The 22508-nt window shown below is 38.8% G+C and overlaps 1 pseudogene; it reads right to left on the reverse strand.

Moving 5' to 3' along the window:
• Nucleotides 1-25: 25 nt before the first annotated feature.
• Nucleotides 26-22508, reverse strand: part of LOC138160081 (small ubiquitin-related modifier 2 pseudogene) — a 38602-nt pseudogene continuing 16119 nt past the window's right edge.

Here is a 22508-nt window from a genome sequence, read left to right on the forward strand (position 1 = left end):
CATTGAAATTATCCAATCAAACAAGGTATGCAAGGATTTTTTTGTGGTTTTTTTTTTGTTGTTGTTGTTAAACAGTGAGAGCAAAATAACTTACTGGAATATAAAGATAAAAGTTGAATGAGCATGCCACTAATGGAGAAAAGGGATATTTTCACAGAACCAGTTTGTTTTTTCCCCTCCCCATCTCCATTTCATGTTGATCAAAACATACCATCGGCCATTTAGTTAAAAAAAAAAAATACGCATTATGCCTGTGCACATACACCAGTTACTTTATGTACAATAAAGGAATGGGGAAGGGAATCAAAGAAGAGAGAAAACTATACTGCAGTAGTCAGGATGTGGATGAACCAAATCTTGGTTTTCTAATTGTGAATGTATTGTTTTCCTTGGGAGCACAGTTCTGGAGTAGAGTTGTAGATTCTCTTTTTAGTAATCGCCTCCTGTCTGCTGCTGGAATACATCAATTGTATCTTCATCCTCCATTTCCAACTGTGCAGGTGTATCTGTTTCATTGATTGGTTGCCCATCAAATCGGAATCTGATCTGCCTCATTGACAAACCCTGTCGTTCACAATAGGCTTTCATTAGTTTACTAAGTGGTGTGTGCCTCTTAATCTTGCACCACCGAACCATCTTGCCCTGCCACCTTCAAATTAATGTGGTCGTTGTTTTCAGTCTTGACTCCTTCCTTCGGCTTTTCGTCGGCTATGGCGAGTCCAGGGGTCTCCTCAGCCGCCGCTTCACAAAAGAGGCACCAGGATGGTCCGCTGCAAGGGAACGAGAGAGAAGCAGCGGCGGTAGGAGCAGGAGCAGGAGAAGGAGGAGGAGGAAGATGATGGTGGTGATGGTGAGGAAAAGAAGGAGAGGAAGGAGGAGGTGGAGGAGGAGGAGGAGGACGAGGAGGAGGAGCTGTACCTTATATTTTTCTTAGCTCTCATATGCCAGATTTTCTATTGAGTTCAGGGTTTCTTTGTCTTTTAACAGAGTCCTAAAAAACTGACAGTTGATCAAATATCCATTTTTTTTTCATTCAGAATTATGCTTAGCTTTGCTGGGTATGATATTTTCAGCCAGAGGCCCAATTCTTCTGCTCTGGTGTTCTAAGATCTGCAATCTTTTAGTATTGCCAATGCTAGGTTTTGTATGATTCTTATTGCGGTACCATTATATATAAATTGTTTTTTCTTTTTGCTCATAATATTCTGTCCCTGATCTGGGGGTTTCAGAATTTAACTATAATATTCCTGTGAGTTTTCCTTGTAGGATCTTTCACAAGTGGTGATCAGTGGGTTTTTTCCATTTCTACTTTCCACTCTTGTTCTAATGCTTCAGGACAATTATCTTTCATTGTTTCTTGTATCATATCAAGATTCTTTTTTTGATCAGAACTTTCAAGTAATCTAATTATTCTTCTAATTATTCTTCTGTTTTCTAGATCTGTTCTCTAGCTTCGTTGTTTTCCTTATGAGATGTTTGGCATTTTCTTCTATTTTTCCATACTTTATATATATTTTTTTAATTTCTTCATCTCCTATAACTTTCCTGGCTTCCTCTTGCCCAATTCTGATTTTCCAGGAGTCATTTTCTTCCTTAAGATTCTAGATCTGCTTTTCTAATTGATTGACTTTCTTGTCATAACCTTCTTGTTTTTCTAGCATTATTCTTATTTATCTTTTCTATTTTTCCTCAATCTCTCTCATTTGATTTTTAAAGTCTTTTTTAAAGTTCTTCAGTGAATTCTTTTTAGGCAGGAGACCATTTGACATTACTCTTTGGGGTAGAAGAGGGTTTCTTTGTTTCAGTATCCTCCTCTGAAGACAAACCCCAATCTTTTCTATTCCCATAGTTGCTCTCTATGGTTGGATTCATTCTTCTTTGCCTGTGCATTTTTGGGGGGTAATAATTTAGTTTTTATAATCACCTCTAGTCCTAGGGTATGGAGGATGGTGCCTTTAGGCTCTTATCTCTTCAGTTCTCCCCTCTGACCTTGAACGCAAACCAAGACCTCCAGTCTCCTGTAAGTGCCCACAGCCAGCAGCGTCCTTGCCCCATTGCTTCTGCACTCACCAGGGTGTGCTGGTTCCTCCTTACCCCCTCCACTCTCTGCAGCACAGCTGGGTCTGCTGGTCCTTGTTAGCAGATGTTCCCTAGATCTTCCCCAGGTCAGATGCCCAACTCCTTTCACCTATGGCAGGGCTGGGCCAGCTTCTCAACCCAGCTAACCCCTGGGGTTTGCTTTTTTTTTTTTTAAGAAGCTTGCTGCTTGTTCTTAAAGTAGAACCTAGCTTGGAGGTGTTTACTCTTCACAGGGAGAAAATCTAGTTTGGCGATTTTTCTTCAGGTTTTCTGGAATTGTCCCAAGAAGACCCCTGTTCTGCTCCTGCACTTTTTTGTTTTCATGGCTCTTTGCCCAGAGGCTCTATTTTATCTCTTTTGTGGAAGAAAATCTAGAGAGCTTAAAATTTCCTGATCTGCTCTGCCATCTTCCCAGACTCCTCTTCTCTAATCATTTTGCTACCTATGGGTGAAAGCTAATGCTACCTTTTAGCAAAGATTGACTACTTTATCTGCTTTTCTAGGTATTCAAACTTATCTCACTAGTAATTAATAATAATAGCTAGTATTTAAATAGTCTTTTAAGGTTCTCAAAGTGCTTTACATGTTACTTCATTTGACCCTCAGAACAACTCTGTGAAGTAGGGGTAAGTATTTTACAGATTAGGAAATAAAGACTAAGAAAAGTTGTAACTTGTCCAAAGTAGTATAACTTCAAAGTGTCCCAGCAGGATTTGATATTTCTGAATCCAAGTCCAGTTCTCTAATCACTATACAACCTGGTTGACTAGTGAAATTTAACTCATGCTTTGTAGAAGGTGTCCTAAGGGAAATTCTTGAGAGACTTTGCTATGATGACAAAGTTGTTGGGAATATGCTTATGGATTTGAAGATGTCAATCGCTGGAGTTAATGTTTAGAGGTGACTCTGGCTATTATTTTTCTTATTGTGAGATAGTGCTGAAATATTTAAAATGTCTTTGAATTATATGTTACATCATCAATAAATTGTACAGGAATGATATGTTCTCAATGTCTTACTCAATAATCTCTTGATGAAAAAGAAATGATTCACTATAGTGTATCACTTTTGAAAGCCTGCCTCTTCTGTTTTATAAGCACATCAAGGATGTTCTTGATCTGTGTCTAGATTAGTCATGTGTTACATTTATATGGAGGGCAAAATAGGCTTATAGCCAACCTAACTATTGATATCCGTTCAGGAAATTTTTTACAGTGATATCATCTGACATTTCCCCCCACACCTTTGGTATTTTACTTTCCTCTGGAAGTATTAAGAATTTATTCCTATACATCCTCAATTATGTTTCCTTCAACAAAAAAATATTTTGTGCCCCTCAGGATGATTTTGCTTAGTTGTATATCATATTTTTTTTCTTTTTTTGTGTGTTTTGGAAGGCAATTGGGGTTAAGTGACTTGCCCAAGGTCACATGGCTAGTTTTTGTGTTAAGTGTCTGAGATCAGATTTGAACTCAGGTCCTCCAGACTCCAGGGCCAGTGCTCTATTCACTGTGCCACCTAGCCACCCCAGTTGTATATTATATAAAGCTTTTGTTAAACTTATTTTAACCTTATTTTTTTCTCTGTTCCATAAAGCAAGACTATTTACTCTTTCACCCTCCTACTTTGCAAGAATTTAAAAATGAGAATTCTAAACTACAATTGACTTTAGCTGCTCCATCTTACCTGCACTCAGCAAGTAAGTGTTGGTTTATTGTTGGTGGTTTGGGGTTTTGTATTTTTTTAGTCAAAGGGCTCTTCTGTTCTTATGGCAATCAATTCACATTGGTTAAACTTCTGTTTAAAATTATTAATATTCTTTTCTCCATATTCCATTTCTGGGCATGAATACTCAATACTTGAATCTACCATCTCATCAGTTTGAGAGGTCTCTCCTACAATGTAGATCACAATCCATCATACCTAGTTATCCTGTGTGACTCTTATCCATATCCTCACCTAAATTTACCACAACAGGTCAACCCAACATGCTGGAGACCGTCTTCATTTTTTCATGATACCTCAAGGGTATCAGTGTATATACTCACTGTATATACTAGCCTATCTCTTCTTCCTACTATGTATTTCCTTGATGACATTTTTATCATTGTTTTTGCTTGAAATTCTTCATTGGTTATATGATATGGCCTGCTGACAACCACCAATGCCTGTGTGATATTCAGAAATCACTGTAATCCAACAACACTTGCAAACAGTTGGTTTTAAAATTGTGGGCCTTTCTTTCTTTGGGAAACTTGGAGTCCTTAAAATAAATTTGCAATTGGCCTTTCCTCTTTTTTCTCCTTCTTTCTTTCCCTTCTCTTTAACTCTTTCTTTCCTTTCTGTTCCATTCCTTCCCTTCCCTTCTCATTCTTTACTGAGTTTCCCTATCTCATCAGGCTGGAAGAGCAGTGGGTCCAATCTTACCATTGATAGTTATGGGAATTTTGAACTATTCATTTTCCAAATTTGGCTTTTGTTTGTTTCTAGAGGAGGAAAGGCAGGGCAACTGGGGCTAAGGGACTTGCCCAAGGTCACACAGCTATTTAAGCATAAAGTGTCTGAGGCTGGATTTGAACTCAGGTCCTCCTGACTTCAGGACTGGTGCTCTATTCACTGACTTAGCTGACTTTTGCCTTCTTAGTCAACCTGGTGGGCTCTAACTCCTGAGAACTCACTATATCAATGCCAAACTTCATTCAAATAACCAATTAGCCTAGCCCAGTGCATTCTTAGAACCCCTGAACTTGCAAGATTTATGAACTTTAGCGTCTCTGGTATCAGGGATTACAGGCATGAAAAGCCATACCCAGCAGCTTTTCAATTTTTTAATGGTGAAACAATTTGGTCTTTTCTTCCTATTGAGTTCTGGGCCCAACCATCTGTACTATCTGTCTAGATATAAATACTCTGATATAAATTTTATCTATGTCCAGATAAAAATAGAGAAGACTGTCCATACAAATGCATATCATAATCTAGGCCAGGGGTTGGCAAACCATGGTGGGAGGACCAAAAATGGCTTACCATCTGTTTTTGAATGGCAACTGAGATAATTATAGTTTTTATCATTTTAAATAAAATTTGATTTTATTTAAAAATGTAAAAACCATTCTTAGTTCAAGGACCATACAAAAATAGGCAATGGATGGGTTTGGCCCATGTGTTGTAGGCCATAGTTTTCCAATTCCTGATATAGGCACTGAACATTCTTCCTTTACTTGCTCTTTCCTGTGGGGTTGGTCAGGCCAAACTCTTTGCATAGTCAAATATCATTCTGGGATTCTCTGTAGTGTTCCAGGGTTTGATATAACCAGCACAGTGTCATCCATGAATAGGACCATCTAGAGACTTTCCCCATCCATCAGGAATTATTCTTCAATGTGGATTCTGTGCTGGATCTCCTCCATCACTCCATCACAGTAAACACTTTGAAGAGTATATGTCTGTCTGTCTCTTGCTTTGCATGACATATATGGTCAGATATTCACTGAAGAGAGTGTTTTTAAGTCTTTTAAGGAATCTCGAATGATCTTGATGAATGGATGAAGGACACCTTGTTGAAAAAAGAGCCTTTTAGGTAGCATTTTGTTCTATGATATCATAAGCTTTTTTTAAATCAAGATAAACAATAATAATGTCTCCCTTTACACATCTTTTAGTCAATTGTGAAATGGTAAGGATGTGGTAACTTATTTTATACTCTTTGTGAAAGTCTTATTATTTTTTAATGCTCTCATCAAGGATGGGCTTGATTTGAGTACAGATGACTTTTGTAAAGATTTTATATAAGTGGGTGGTCCAGGCTACTTTCCCCATCTTTTTTCTCTTTAGAGCCATTTCTACCTCTTCTGCAAGTATATTACAATATTAGGGCCCAAATTTAGGAGGGAAGGTGATTCTACTATTCTTTATAGTGGCAACTATTATAGAAATCTTTTCTTCAATAAAATTTTATTGATACCTTTAGTCTTAATATGGCCTAAATTTTCTCCTATATCCATCTCCCCACCACTCTCAGAGAGCTATCCCTTAGAACCAGTTTTTTTTTTATATATAAGCAATTGGGGTTAAGTAACTTGCTCAAGGTTACATGGCCAGTTATTTCTGGGTGTGGTGCTAAGTATCTGAGCCCGGATTCGATCCCAGGTCATCCCGACTCTGGGGCTGGTGCTCTTACTCGCTGAGCTACCTGGCCACCCCTTACCAGTTTTTTTTTTTTTAAGAAAGAAGAAAAGAAGGGGGAAATCGTCAAACTATTAAGTAAATACTTTTAAATTGTGAATGCTGTACTTTGGTATCTGTGAATGTTTTCCTTTAATTTTGGCTGAATAAATAGAGTTCACTATACTATGTGATCAGAACCTTAGAGCTATTCACAGCAGCAGTCCTCTGGAGAGTTGCTCATGCTTGGCTTTACAGATATGTAAAATTCTAGACTGGTACCCTTTCTCTGAGAAGAGCAGTGTTCAGCTTCTGGCCACAACCTCCTGCCTCTCCTCCTGTCAAGAATCAAAGTCTCTACTAGAAAGAGTAAGTAAAGAAGTCTCTAGAGACATGTAGTCTTGCCTTTCTACAAGGCACATCTAGATAGATCTATGTGGACAGACATAATCTATTCAGGCAAAACATAGCTTATGGAGCCCTGATACAACATTGCTTATTTATTTTTTTATTACTTTGTGATTGTTGTTCTTTCCATTCACATTGTTGTGGTCACTGTATACATTTCTTTCTTGGATCTTCTGACTTCACTTTGCATCTTTCTATACTTTTATGCATTAACCATGTTCATTATTTCTTTATAACACAGTGATATTCATTTATACTTATTTAACCACAGTTTTTTTTTTTTTTTTTGGTCATTTTCCAAATTCATAGGCATTCATTTTGCTGGAATCATGGTTGTGAAAGAACTGAGTACAATTATGTCCTCTGATATTTAACAGTTATTTGACCTTGGATATGTCATTTAAACTCCGTTTGCCTCAGTGTTTTCATCTGTAAAGGAGATAATAATAGCACCTGCTACCCAGGGCTTTCATAAAGCTAAAATGTGAAATTTGCAAAGTATTTTGTAATCTTTAAAGCACTATATAAGTTCTAGTTGTTGTTGTTAGTTGTGGTATTTCCAGTTCTTTGATACAACAAAAAGTGCTAGGATAAATATTTGGGTTCATATGGTGTCTTTCTTTTTATCAATGTCCTCCTTGTAGTATATGCTAAGCAGTGTAATCTTGCTCAAAGAATACAGACATTTTAGGCAATTTATTTCCAACAAGGCACTAGTGTCCCTACTTTTCCACAACCTCTACAACATTGGCTATTGGCATTTTTGTCATTTTTCACAATTTGATGAATATGAGGTAAAATCTCAGTGTTGTTTTAATGTTTATTTCTCTTATTATTAATGATTTAGATCACTCCTTTGTGTCATCGTTAATAATTTGCAATTCTGTTTTTGGGAACTATTTCTTTATATTATTTGACCATTACCTGTTGGGGAATGGCTTTTCACCTTATATATTTTTGTTAGTTGTTTATACAGTTTGGATATGCAGACATTTACCCAAGATATTTTGTGCAAAGTTTTTTTCCCCATTCAATTGTTTTCATTCTTGTTCTAGACAGATTAATTTTGTTTGAGCAAAAACTTTTCAATGTCATGTCATCATCATTTTCTATTTTCTTTTTTGTAATTGCCTTTATTCTATGTTTAGTTAAGAGTTTGCCTGCTCATAATTGTGAAAGGCATATAATCTGCTTATCTTCTAATTTTTATATAATTTTTAGTATTCTGAAACTGTATCCATTTTGATTTACAATGATGGTGTAAGATTTTGTTCTAAGCTTAATTTATATCAGACTGCATTTTAATTATCCTAGCATTTCTTATTAAATAAGGTATTCTTTTTAAAGTAATTTATGTTTGGAGGCTTGAAGAACATTGAGATATTCTATTCCATTACTTCTGACTCTCCCTTGTCTAGTCTATATCATCAACTACTTTTATTTTAACTAATAACAAATGGTTTTAGTAAATTTTGCTTTATATTTGAGTTTTGAGATCTGGAATTACCATTATCTTTTGATTCTTCCCTACCTTTTTCATTAATTCCCTGTTGTTCCAACAAATATTTATTCTTCCAAATAGATTTTGTTGCTATTTTATTGAGTTCTGTAAAGACTCTCTTTAGTAGTTTGATTGGTAAAACATTACAGTTATAAAATAACATTCATAATATTTTCATTTATATATGTATGTGTGTTTGTGTGTGACTCAGTCATGAGTACTGAATATTCCTCCAACAATTTAAGTTGTTTTTTATTTCTTTAAGTGATTGTTAAAGTATTCTTTACAGATCTTTTCCATTTTTGTTCTGTTTGTTGTCCTTCCATTTTTTGTCCTTAACTGATCCACAGATGTCATTTTGTTAATATTTCATAGAATTTTGTAATCATCAAAAGGACCTAGAAGGTAGTTTAGGTCCATTTCGAGGAAACAGAGAACCAGATGGATGACTGATTTTCCTGTGATATAGGTAATAAAAGGCAGAGCTGGAATTCAAAACCACACCCTGTAATATCAAATCCATGGCTCTTTGATAGTATTACATTCTAGACTTGATAGAAGTAAAGCAAATAACTTTAAAGTTTGAAAAAAATGTACAGTGTAATTATTTTCTTTGTATATTTTTACTTCTTGTGTAAGGTTCATAATAACACATTTTCTTTGGATTCAGGTTTAGCAGAATCACTGTACTCAACACACATACATACACATATATTCTTTATAAAAACTGTAGTCCTTGATTTTCTTCTTTCATCTTAATCTGTTTCATTCTTTAGTTATTTTAGTGCCTGTGCTTCCAAAGTAAGAATATTCCTTTTTTTAACATAAATTTTTATTGAAATCTTTTGTAACCTATGGCTCAAAGCTCATTTTCATAAGTCTTTCCTTTGTGAGACTCACCCTCCTGTGTGAGGGCTGCAGTCTTTGAGAATTAGTAAGCAGACAGATCTAGGTTTTCTGATTTCTGGCATAGAGAAAGAAGACACATAGTTCCAACCTTTCTTCATGTCCCTGAAGGTATAGACTTTGGGAAGAAGCCAACATGTAGAGGAGTGTTATTGTTTTAACTAGTTAGCTTTGCTTTGCTAGCCAGTCATGCTTTGTTCCTTGTAATTGGTTGCATGTACTATCAATATGCAGGTACTTTTGAAATATGCATTTAGTAGTCCTGCATGTAGTTAGGCATATTTTCACTGTAGTACCCTCTCAGGTGATATTCTATTTATTGCATGCAATGTTAATGCATATTTGTTTTGCTTTCGTTACACTGGTTCCATAGGTTGCTCACCTGGGAGGCCAAGAAAATGATCCTTATTTAATAGTACTAATGTTTTTGTTTATACTGTATAGTTGCATGTTTTAAGCTTGTTCTTGCTAACCTTTGCAAAGGACTGCAAGGAGTTTTGGCCCAGAGGAGGAATGTAGCATGTAGCTCAAAGTCCATTGACATAAGACTTTCTTCTGTTCCTGCATGAGAAGCAGCGTTTGTAAGACCTAAGGGGAAGAGATATTTTGGTCTTCTGGCTTCCAATTTCAAGAAAAAAAGATATGGTTCCAAACTTTCTTCAAGTTTCTGGAGGGATAGAAAGACTCTGGGAAATATTCAATGTGTAGAGGAGCCAGCAACTCAATGATATCACTATTAACAGCATATCACACTAGAGATTTTGGGAATTTCCCCTTGGGTAAGATCTGGGGTTCTGTCTCTCTTGGTAAGTTAAGATATTTTATTCCTAGGGGTAGAACTTGTTTACTCTTGATATTGACTGAGAGGCAATACACACACACACACACACACACACACACACACACACACACTGCCATACTCAATTTCTTTCCAAGTATTATTGATTTTTACCTTTTTATATGCTCTCATTTCTTTCTTCTGACACTGCCATCATCCTGGGGTAGGTCTTCATCATCTCACACCTGGACTCTTGAAATAGCCTGCTGGTTGGTCTCCCTGCTTCATGTCTTTCCTCTCCAGTTTATCCTCCACTCTTCTGTCAAATTAATTTTCCTAAAGCACAGATTTGACCACATCACCCTTCTATTCAACAATTCCATGTTTCCCTTTCACATCCAAAATCAAATATAAAATCCTGTTTGGCATTCAAAGCCTTCATAGTCTGTGTCCCTCTTACCTTTTCAGTTTTCTTATATCTATCTTAATCCTCTCCATGTACTCTGGGATCCATCCAGTGACGCATCTCTTTTCTGTTTCTCAAAGTAGACACTATACTTTCAACTCTGGGAATTTTCACTATCTATTCACCATATGTTGAATACTCTTCATCCTTGGCCCTGCCTTCTCTCTTCCTTCAAGTTCTAGCTAAAATCCCATCTTTTACAAGGAGTGTTTCCTTATCCCCATTTAATATTGATACCTCCCTTCTATTGACAATCTCCAATTTATCCTGTATAGATCATGTGTATGAAGAGGGTCATCATAAAATGATGAGGCATAGGGTTAGGGGTGCACAAGATCCCAAAATACCAACATGCCAGGCCCTGCCAAATGAATTCCACTCAAGTCTTCTCTCATCCAAAAAAAAGCAAAGTTTATTGAAAATTCACCATATTGGGTAGACTCTTAAGGAGCCTCAATATCTGTGATGCTCACATTAGGCAAGCGGGCCAGAATCATATGACACAGAGTGAGTCTGTACTAAATCATTCCCCAGCCTTCCTCCTTTCATGGAGGCAGGATGGGGTCTCATATACAGAAAAGTTGTGGGAGGAATCTAGTTGTGGTCTAGAGGAGGAGTTTGGAGAGGGTCTTCAGGAGGTGTCAATGAGGTCAGACTCCAGTAATGAGTGATTAAGGGTGGGAAATTGCTGGAGGCTACCTGAAGAAGACAGACAATGGTGGGCTAAGCCAGTTCAAGGGTGTAACAGATTTGGATATAGGTATTTTGGAGGATCTAGGGTGGGAAATTGCTGGACATAGGAGGGCTAAAGATTTGGGCAGAGCCACAATGAAAGGCCTATAGCCTCAGGCAAATGCCTTATGTAGGAAGATTCAAGGAGAGCTCAAGAGGGTTCCCAGAGCCTGTACCTCAAGGATTCAAGGAAGGCTCAAGGAGGTTCCCAGAGCCTGTACCTCATCAGTTTATACATGATTGTTTGCATGTTGTCTCTCCCATTAGACTGTGAGTTCCTTGAGAGCAGGGACTGTCTTTTGTTTTTCTTTGGGTCTCCAGAGCTTATCTCCAGAGCTTTTTAGATAGTAGGTGATGAGGGATGGGCTTTGGGAGCCCCCTCCAGCTCTCCTTGAGTCCTTGAGGTACAGGCCCTGAGAACCTCCCTTGAACTCTTGATTAAATCATCCCATTTGATGAGGCATTTGCATGTGGCAATAAGCCTTACTTCATGGATGAGCCCAAGCCTCTGTTACTAGACTTCCCACCCTTGAACTGGCCTAGCCACCATTGTTTGTGGTCTCCAGGTGGCCTCCAGGGACTTCCCACCCTTAATCACTCATTGACCTCATTAACTCCTCCTGAAGACCCTCCCCAATCTCCTCCTCTAGATTGCCCCTAGATTCCTCCCATAACCTTCTGTATATGAGACCCCATCCTGTCTTCATGTTTGTGAGAGTGCCATAGGATGCCATGTGGGTGAGAGCGCCATAGGATAGTGAGACTGCCATAGAGTGACCTAGCACAGACTTACTCTGTATCAAGTAAACTTTTAATAAATTTACTCTTTTTGGCTGAGAGAAGACTTGAGTTGAATTCATTTGGCAGGATCCGGTGTGTTGGTATTTTGGGGTCTCCAGAGCAACCCTAACCCTCTTAGTGGGTAATCTCTTCAGAGGCACTTAATAAATGCTTATTCACTGACTGACCGATTTCTCTTTTCTCATACTCTATATTCCCCTTGTGTTACCTAGTTGACCAGGTGGTCTCTTAAGATGCATTCCACATCTGAAATTTGGAATTCAGTTTCTTCCCCTTTTCAGTCCTCCTTCCCTGGGCTTCAATTCCTCACATATCATATGAGGATGTTCAACTCAATGGGTTTTTTTTAAGATTAATTGGTGCTTTCTGTTATTATATCATGCTTATTTTTGTTGTGCCAAAAAATTAGCAAGCGAAACCTGGGAATAAATTTAATGTGGATTTCAATTGAGCTCATGACTGTCCGGAGTGTAGACTCAAATTGGACAGCAGCCAGCAGGAGCAGAGCCAGAGTACTTAAAGACAAAACCACAAAGTAATGGTCTGATCTATGAGAAAGCAGGAACTTACAGAAGTAGAGAAAAGCAGTTGGTTAATACTCAGTTTAGGACCTTATATGGAATATGGTTAAGTTTCAATTTCCTACAACAGGGTGGGTGACTATGCCTTAGGCAGTTTCCCAGAAATATGCCTTGGGTGATTATTCTCAGCATGCTGCAGGATTCTCTGTGGCAGGATTTTACTTATGTGAAGAAGGGAGCACAAAATGGCCAGGACTGAGACAAGATGGAGGGTAACTCAGGATTGGATATAACATTTTCAAACATTTCTCTTTCCTATAATCTGCTCAGTTAGACTTCCCTTGTAACACATATTTTTCTTAAAAGTTTTACAAAACCACATTGACTGTGCCATATTCTACAGCAACATCTCCAATAAAAAGGAGGAATGTGCTTTTTTGTGTCTCTTCTCTAGGACTATGCTTGATTATTTTAATTATATACTATTCAGTGTTGTTTCCGTTGTTCATTATTTTTTACATTGTTAAAATCGTGCATACTGTTTTTATTATGTTGCTTCTGCTTCCTTCATCTGTGTCAGTTTCTAGGTCTTCTCATGTTTCTCAGAATTCCTCATATTTGTTACTTCTCATAGCTATAATAAGAAACAGGTTCTTCAGACTTTCTTCCTTCTGAATTAGGGCTGGCTCATTTGTTCCACCTGCATTCATTATTCTCCCTAGAGGGACACCCACATGGCTGTAACTCATTTTCAGGGTTCTAGGGATAATCTAGAGGAAACTATGTCTACTATTGATCCTGGGTCGTCACCACTGCACTTTCTATTTACACAAATCAGTCACAGAGACACCAATTAACATTTACTGAGCAAGAAGGCAACAGTAAAAATATGCATAATATATCGTTTTACTCAATAGAAGGCAAAAGCAAGATTAATCAAAATATAATAGTCCCCCCTAAAAACCTGAGTCATACACACTAACCAATGCTAAATTTCCATGGGTAGGAAAAAGTACACAAACTTAGAGAAACCTAGCAGCAATTCAGATGAATAGGGAAACCTAATTGCTTAGTGCAACTCATCATTCTCTACTGCAGGCCTGGATGTCTAGGAGTCTCTTTAGTGAGCAGTCTTTCTCATTTATTTCCATTCTTCTTTCAAGTCTATATGCACTTCTACTAGGCAATGTCACTTCTCTGCTTTTCTTAGGTCACTGAAGCAGTGTTAAGCACTTTTTGATATTGTCAGTGTTAAGCCTGGGATCTGCAGAGCTTCTCAGATGTGCTCCCCTGGGCTAGGTGCAGAGGTAGTCTCTTAAATAACAAAGAGCAAGAAAAACAAATATAGGCTAACTATGACTCTTTGCCCTCTACCCCCAAAGCTTTAGATGATGCTAGAGAACAAATCTATCTTTCTCTTAGCCATCTCTTCCAATAGCATATTGTTCAGTTGTTTTCAACTCTTCATGACCCTATCTTGGCAATGATACTGGAGTGGTTTGTCATTTCCTTCTCCAAATCATTTTACAGATGAAGAAACTGAGGCAAGCAGGGTTAAGTGACTGGCCCAGGGTCATGCAGCTAGGAAGTGTCTAAGGCCAGAATTGAACTCAGGAAAATGAATCTTCTTGACTTGAGGGCCAGCACCCTATCTGCTGTGCTACCAAGCTGGCCTTCCAAAGGCATAGCTTGCTCCTTTTTCCAATAAGCCCTCAGCATTCAAATCTTCCTACAATCAGATCAGTTCCCTTTATCAACTATAGAGCCTGTCAACTTCTCATCAGCTGTGCTCAGTCCTCTAAGCTTCTAATGATGGGGTACAGGCTCTGGGAACCCCCTGGAACTCTGATTGAAACTTCCCATTTAATGAGGTATTTGCCTGAGGCCATAAGACTTTCATTGTGGCTGGACCCAAACCTCTGTTACTAGCCTCCATTATCTAGCTAGCCCCCACCCTTGATCCTCAACTGTTTCACCATAGAACTAGCCTAGCCCACCATTGTCTGTCCTCTCCAGGTAGAATTCCAGCAATTTCACTCATTTATTGCAGTCTGACCTCATTAACTCCTCCTGAAGACACTCCCCAAACTCATTATTAGAGTCTGACCTCATTGACTCCTCCTGAAGACCCTCCCCGGACTCCTCCTCTAGACCACCCCTAGATCCCTTCCACAATCTTTCTGTATATAAGACCCCATCTTGCCTCAGTGTGTGAGTGCCATAGAATTTTCCAATACAAGCCTTACAGATACTGTGGCTCCTTAAGAGTCTATATGGTGAATTTTTAATAAACTTTGTTTTTCTTTGGCTGAGAGAAGATGAGTTGAATTCATTGGGCAGGATCCAGGCGTGTTGGTATTTTGGGGTCTCAAGCACCCCTAACCCTAAACCTCTTCATTTTTTGATGACCCTCTTCATTTTTATTGTCTTTCAACTTTTCTTCTAGCTTCTTAACTTTGCTAGCTTCAGCATTCTGTATTCTGTAAGCAGCTTCTCTCATTGGTTTCTATGAATCTTTTCACTTGATTTCTCAATCTGTGACTTCTCATTTAGTCTCTTGTCTGGAATCTCAAGGGCTCCTCTTGTATCGTGGCCCAGTTTTATTTTAAGTTGAGAAACCTTAAAGCCATATTTTTGCCAGTTATGACAAGAATCATGCATACAATTGTCTCATGGTCCCAAAATAGTCCTTTGATTTTCTTTTGGCAAAAACTTTTCAATTTCATGTAATTGAAATTGTGTATTTTATCTCTATTCCCTTTTTTTCAATTTCAGAATTCTCTTTCCAGTCATAGGTGGGAAAGGTTCCTCCTTCCATTTTTCTTCATTTTTTTGTCAACATGTATCTTTAGATATATTTGGAACTTTTAGTTCCAAATAAGGAATAAGATGCTATGTTTAACCTTTGTTTTCCCCATACTATTTTCTAATTTTCCCCAAAATTTTTTAGCACTGACAATTGAATAAGAAGTATAAGATGTGGCATGTGAGTTAAATGACATATATATGAGTAAGTAACAATGTGGTTTAGTGGAGAGTGTGCTAGACTCTGAGTCAGCAAGACTTGAGTTCAAATTGTGCCTTGGTAACTATGTGACCTTAGGCAAGTCACTTAACTTTTCTCAGTCTCAGTTTTCTTATCGGTAAAATGGGCAAAATAATAGCATCTGCCTCATAGCATTGTTATTAGGATTGTTGAGGTTTAGGGGTGCTCAGGACCCCAAAATACCTACACGCAGGGTCCTGCCCAAATGAATTCAACCCAAGCCTTCTTTCAGCCAAAGAAAAAGTTTATTAAAAATTCACCAAATTGGCCAGACTCTTAAGAAATCTTACCATTGGCTAGACTCTTAAGGAATCTGAGCATTTGTAACACTAATGCAGACCAGATTGAATCTGAGCTAGATTGAATCTGAGCACCTTCATGGAAGCATGATGGATTTTATTTACAGAAAGACTGTATCTAGAGGCAGTCCAGTAGTCTGGGGTGATGGGAGGAGGGGTCTAGAGAGGATCTTGATGGGAGCAGCCAGTAGCTGGGATGGCTAGGGGTCAGGCACCAGGAACCAAGAGAAAGGGATTAAGGGTGGAAAGTAGCTGAAGGCTACCTGGAGATAACAGATGAGGGCTAGGCCAGGTTAAAGGTAACAGAAATTTGGGAATAGTGATAATGAAGGGCTGATGGCCTCAGGTGAAAGTCAAATCAAGTGGGAAGATTCAAGGAGAGTTCAAGGTGGGGTTTTCCAGGACATGGAAAAATGGACAAATGGGCCTCAAATCCTTTTGGGATAAGGGGCGAAGGTCTCAACTTGGGCCTCTACCTGGTCAGGATCTAATGAGGTAACATACAAAATATTTTGCAAACTTGAATATGAATGCAAGTTATTATTCCTACTATTAAATAACTTTCAGTAAGGACAGAGTAACTTCAGTAATGACAGACATGACTATGTCATAATTAAGGCTAACAACCTAACCAAAGGAATATAGAACCCTAGAGCTGAAAGGGACAATAGAAGTCTTTAAATCTAATCCTCTCATTTTTACAGAGAATTGAGGCCCTATAGGATTTTGTTGAGGGCAGTTAGGTGGTGCAGTGGATAGAGTGCTGGGCCAAGAGTAGGGAATACTCATCTTAAATTCAAATCTGGCTTCAAACACTTATAAGCTGTGTGACCCTGGGTAAGTCACTTAAGCCTCAGTCTTTTCATCTACAAAATCAGCTGGAGAAGGAAATAACAAGCCAATTCAGTATCTTTCCTAATAAAGGCCCAAAAGGAGTCAACAAAGACTCAGACATGATTGAAAAATGACTGAACAACAACAAAAGAACTTTGCTAATGTGCTCTAGATTTCAAACAAATAATTAGTAGCACAGGCAGAACGAGAACTTGGGTCTCTTAATTCTTAGTCAAATGCCCTACCAAACATCACCATCATCAATCATCATCACATAGTGCTTACTATGTGCTAAGCACTCTATTATTATTATTATTATTATCTCATTTGAGCATCACAACAATCAGAAAAGAAACTGAGGTAAACAAAGATTAAGTGACTTTCCCAGCGTCACACAGCCAGTAAATGTCTGAGGCCAAATTTGAATTTAGATCTTCCTGACTTCAAGCCCAGCACTCCATCCACCTAGCTACTATAGCTAAACCATTGGTTCCCAAAGGGACTGCCACAAATCATTTGGAACTTTCATTTGCAATTCCATTAACATCTGCATGAGGAGAGTCTCTTTCCTCTACCATTGTGTTGCTGAGATTCTTTATGGCAAAAAATAGTAACTCTAATAGGAGCAAAAGAAATTTGAAAATCCCTGCACTATACCAATTAGTAGGCTCGTGGTTCACCCTACTTCCTCTTAATGAGCAGTATCAGTTAATCAAGTGGATGCTGTATCAGCCTGTGTTAGCTGCAGCTTAGGACATAATTGAGAGTACCCTGAAGTCCTTGTCGCTCCAGTACAACTCTAGAATTTGTAGGAAGTCAGGTTGCCCTGAAGTCTAGACACAGAGGCTGATCTTTAAATCTGGCATTTGCAGCTATGGAGAGGTCCAGTTACAAAAGCACCGCTTGGTAGCCCTGATTGAGCTAATAATGACTAGACGCTGCTACGCTACAGCTCCCTTCTGACCTAAACTATTAGAGGTTACCAAATGATTTATAGAAAGATAGCAGCAGAGATCAGCTCCCTTCTTTCCTTCCTTCCCACTGTTTCACTAATGCATTTTGAAGTTCTGTGATATCACGGTCGCCTCTCTCATTCATCTCTTGCTGTGAAGGAGATCACAATTACCCATTAGAACTGTAAAGTAGCTTGAAAAACACACACACATTTTAGGGAGTGTTTTTAACACCATATGGTAGAGTACTGACAGGATACAGCATAAAGGCAACTGAAAGTATTTTGTGACTGAGGCATTTTCATTAAATCCACCTTTTACTTCCTCTGTTTCCCATTGCCAAGGCTGTTTAGCAGAGGGATTAATGTCAGTGACTCTAGGAAAGGATGACAGTAAAACTCAGCCCCCAAGGAATGAGGGAAGTACACTGCAAAAAAAAAAAGAGATGGTAATATAGCTAGAGGGAAACACTCTTGCTTGCTCCAATTTTTAGGGACACTAAAGGTTTGTGAAGAATTTTTTCTTCTTCCTATTTTCATCAATATCTTCTTAACTTCCCCCCATCTATTTTTTTTTGGCCTTTTATTTTTCTCCTTCCTTGCTATAGTGTTATATCAGGCGGGAGTTTATTTTTAAAAATAAAATAGAACAGACTATTAAAATAATTCTTATGTTTCTTGCAAAAGAGAAAGCAATTCACTAACCAGAACAGACATGCCAATCATCAGTCACCAAGTCTTTGCAGAGTTCCTGTTATGTGTCTAGTGCTTGAGAGGCACTATAAAGAATATTAGGAGAGTGTTCTTGCCTGTGATGAAGAGTCCTTCTAAGTCTCAGTATCATGATGTATAAAATGGGGACAATAATGCTTTTACTACCTACCGAGGATGATAGATTTGAGTTTGAGGGCTCTCAATTCCAAATGTTTCATTTAGTCATTCACTTATTTATTCATTCATTTGTTTATTCATATATCTATTTCATTATTCATTCATTTTTCTTTCTCTCTCTCTGTCTCTGTCTCTCTGTCTCTGTCTCTGTCTCTCTGTCTCTGTCTCTGTCTGTCTCTCTGTCTCTCTCTCTGTCTCTCTCTCTCTCTCTGTGTCTCTCTGTCTCTCTGTCTCTCTCTCTCTCTCTGTCTCTCTGTCTCTCTCTCTCTCTCTCTCTCTCTCTCTCTCTCTCTGTCTCTCTCTCTCTCTTCCTCTCCTTTTTTTCTGGAAGTAAGGCCCAAGTTGGTAAAGTGATTTGCTCAAAGAATAATTAATTATCAGTCAGGATTTTAACCTTTGCCTTCAGAGAAAGAGCTGTTTCTACTATACAACCCTGCCCTGACTCTTTCATAAGATAGTGTAATAGTAATGAAATTTCAAGATCCCTAAGCTAACAGGTACTTAGCACTTAGTTCCAAATTAAGCCTCTGTAAAGAAAGAAGGTATGAACCCACGTTGCTGACATAACAGGAAGGGGTTGAACAGGAAGGAACTAATACAGTATATAAGGAAAAGCCCCAGCTGGGAGAGTCAGAATTTGTTGGGGGCAAGCAACATGGAGGCAGAGCAGCTGTGAGAAAGAGAAAGAGAGAGAGAGAGAGAGAGAGAGAGAGAGAGAGAGAGAGAGAGAGAATTTCTCTCAGTGAGCATCTGGAGACTGGGCTGCTACTGGTAGACTGAGAATTCAGAAGAGAAATGAGAACTGAGAACTGACACAAAACTCAGACTTGTGGTGGCAGAACTTTTTCTGAGAACCAGGTTGAGGAGCTACTAACTTCTTCTGGGAGCTGCCAAAGACTGAGGAGGCATGACTGTGGTATTGGTACTTTGTACTGTTGTAACAAGGAATTTCCAGATGAGATCATTAATCATTTTAAGTGAAGTTTTAATAGTAGAACATAATGAAGCCAGCAACTGCAAGGGGCATATATCCAAATCATGCAGCCCTGAGAAGCATTTTCTCAGTGTTTATATAGACAAAAGTCACAACATAGCTGTTACCAGGGGGAAACCACAACTTCATCAGTTGCTATGGAAGTGAGGAAAATACAGAAGCCAAAAGGTAGCAATCAGTTCGTTGCCTAACGATTGTTTCCCAGTCGTCAATTTGTTGCCCAACTGGAAAGTTCCCAAAGCTATTTTGAGAACTGAACAGAAGGGGGGGGGGCGGTATGGGCTCCAGGTAGCAGGTTTGGGCAGGTTTACTTGGCAGGTTTGCTGCCTAGGCAGGCTTTATTGGGTTTGGGCAGGTTTGCTAAGCAGCTCTCCTATGATGGGGAAAGATGGGAGGGGATATTCACAAAAGGGGGGGTTGCTACAGTATAAATGTTGTTGTGACTTTAAGACTTGTCTTCCCAGGAACAGAGACTGTGAGAGATTTGAGGTGGACTGGACACTGTGAGCTTCAGTAGGGAGCAGGAACTGCACAGAGAGCTGTACAAGGAACTGGGAGCTGTCTGCCTTTGAACTCAGGTGGCAGTTGGTTAGATTCAGGTGGGAGCTGAGACCATAGAAGAGGAACCATGGAAGCTGATAGCCTGCCTCGAGTCAAGATGAAAAGACCTAAAGACCTCTCCGTGGGTACTGAGTAATGACTAATGAAATTGTAATTTACTTGTGACCTAGGGGTGGATGGCTTTTGTACTTTCCACTACCCCTTAAGAGGGTACTGAGTAGTGACTGCTGAAGTTGTAACTTAATTGCACATCATGGGTAGAGGACTTTGACTGTTGTACTTTGTGTCCCTTAAGGAGAGCTTCCTTAAGGATGATTGAATGATTGAGTTACTAAATGATTGAGTTACAGAATGAATGTACTGTGTTCAAAACTATGTGACCACTTTGGTGAAAATTATGTGGCTATTTTAGTGATAAATTGTAACATTGTGAATGCTGTATTTTGATTTTCTGTGAATGTTTTGCTCTGATTTGTTATTGAATAAATAGAGTTCGCTATACTATGTAATCAGAACCTTGAAAGCTGTTCACAGCAGCAGTCCTCTGGAAAGCTGCTGGTGCTTGGCTTTACAGATAGTTGTGAGGAAAATACTTTATAAACCTTAAGGATGTCTGTTAGAGATGAAATATCTCTAGTTCAACCCTTTCCTTTCATAGATAAACAAACCAAAGGCCAGATATTAAAGCAATTTGTCCAAGGTTAAATACAATAAGTAAATAAATAAACCCAGAGGATTTGAACCTGTAGCTTCTCATTCCAAAGCTAAAGCTGTCTCCCCAGTAGTATACTACTCCCATGTTAAGAAGGTCTGTGTAACTCATCTCAGTAGCCATAGGTTGTCCTGAGGCAAAAATGAGATAACATAGGTAAAGTACTTATTTTCTTCTTTTGTTATTGTTGTTGTTTCTCCTTGTCTCTAGAAAAGAACCCAGGAGATCAGGATGGTTATGTCTTGACTTGCAAGTGAATTGGATTTGGAATCCAGTGGCAAGACATAGGTCAAGACTACTGGGTGATGAGGGGCGTCCAGGTGGCTCAGCGAGTAAAAGCACCAGCTCCAGTGTTGGGATGACCTGGATCAAATCTGGGCTCAGATACTCAGCACCACACCCAGAAATAATAACTGGCCGTATTACCTTGAGCAAGTTACTTAACCCCGATTGCTTTAAAAAAAAAAAAAAGACTACTGGGTGATGGCCCCAGATGCAGTTGAAGACCTTGGCCTTTTTAAGCTAAGGTCTTTCCTAGGTCTCAGTTTGTCTGAGGCAACGCCCATTTAGTTGTTAAAGGCTAGGTAAGAATTGAGACAAAAGATGGCCTAATTTGACTTCCCAAAAGAAGCAGGCTGGACTGGGAAGATTCTCAGAGTTTATGGCCAAAACAGATGGATTTGGACCTATCATTTCACTGGAAAAGATAACTCCTGGTGGAGAAACCAAACCTACTGTTACAAAATGACTTCCTGACAGTAACTAACTTTAGAAATTTCTTATCATCATCATCATCATTTAAAAAAGAAGTGAATCCTAGGTTTTAAAAGAAAGAAGGAAACTGGGTACATTTGCATACACTTGTAATAACTGCTACCTTGGAGATTGAAACTGGGAGATCTTTTGAGTTCAAGGGCCTGAGCTGCAGTAGTCTGAGCCAATTGAGAGTCTAGGATCAATATAGTAAGCTTCTGGGAGTAGGGAGGGAGAACTCATTTGACTAAGGAGGGACAAATGACCCAGGTCTGAAATGGAGCAGGTCAAGCTACTGTGCTATCAGGCCATGGGGAGGCCTTGCACTTCCAGCCTGGGCAAGATAGGGATACACATTATTTTTATTTATAAGGCATTTATAAATTATTCTATGAACTAACAATTGAAAATATTTGAAAATATGTAGATAAAAATTTCTCAGTTATGAGACCTCAGTTTTAATTTCATTTACTCTTTATTGAATGCATCTGTGGTAATGATGAGGTACAGGTTCTGGGAATGCCCTTGAGCTCTCCTTGAATCTTCCCACATGAGGCATTTGCCTGAGGCCATAAGCCCTTCATTATAGCTCAGCCCAAATCTCTGTTACTAGTCTAGCCCTCCATTGCCCAGCTAGACCCCACCCTCGATCTTCCCAAAATATCTATACCCAAATATGTTTCCCTTAAACTAGCCTAGCCCTCTATTGTCTATCATCTCCAGGTAGCCTCCAGCAACTTCCCACCCTTAATGTTTCATTATTGGAGTCTGACCTTATTTAACTCCTCCTGAAGACCCTCCCCAAACTTCTCCTCTAGACCACCCCTAAAATCCTCCTACAACCTTTTTGTATATAGGACCCATCTTGCCTCCATTAAGGAGTAGTAGAATGATCTAGCACAGACTCACACTGTGTTAGATGATTCTGGACTGCTTGTCCAGTATAAGCATCACAGATATTGATGCTCCTTAAGAGTTTACCCATTATGGTGAATCTTTAATAAACTTTGCTTTACTTTGGCTGAGAGAAGACTTGAGTCGAATTCATTTGGCAGGACCTGGCATGTTGGTATTTTGAAGTCTCAAGCACCCCTAACCTTATACCTCAAT

Source organism: Petaurus breviceps, unplaced genomic scaffold, assembly GCF_028583685.1.
Source record: "Petaurus breviceps papuanus isolate PSGF00001 unplaced genomic scaffold, PetGlider_PUasm1.0 179, whole genome shotgun sequence".
Taxonomy (NCBI): domain Eukaryota; kingdom Metazoa; phylum Chordata; class Mammalia; order Diprotodontia; family Petauridae; genus Petaurus; species Petaurus breviceps.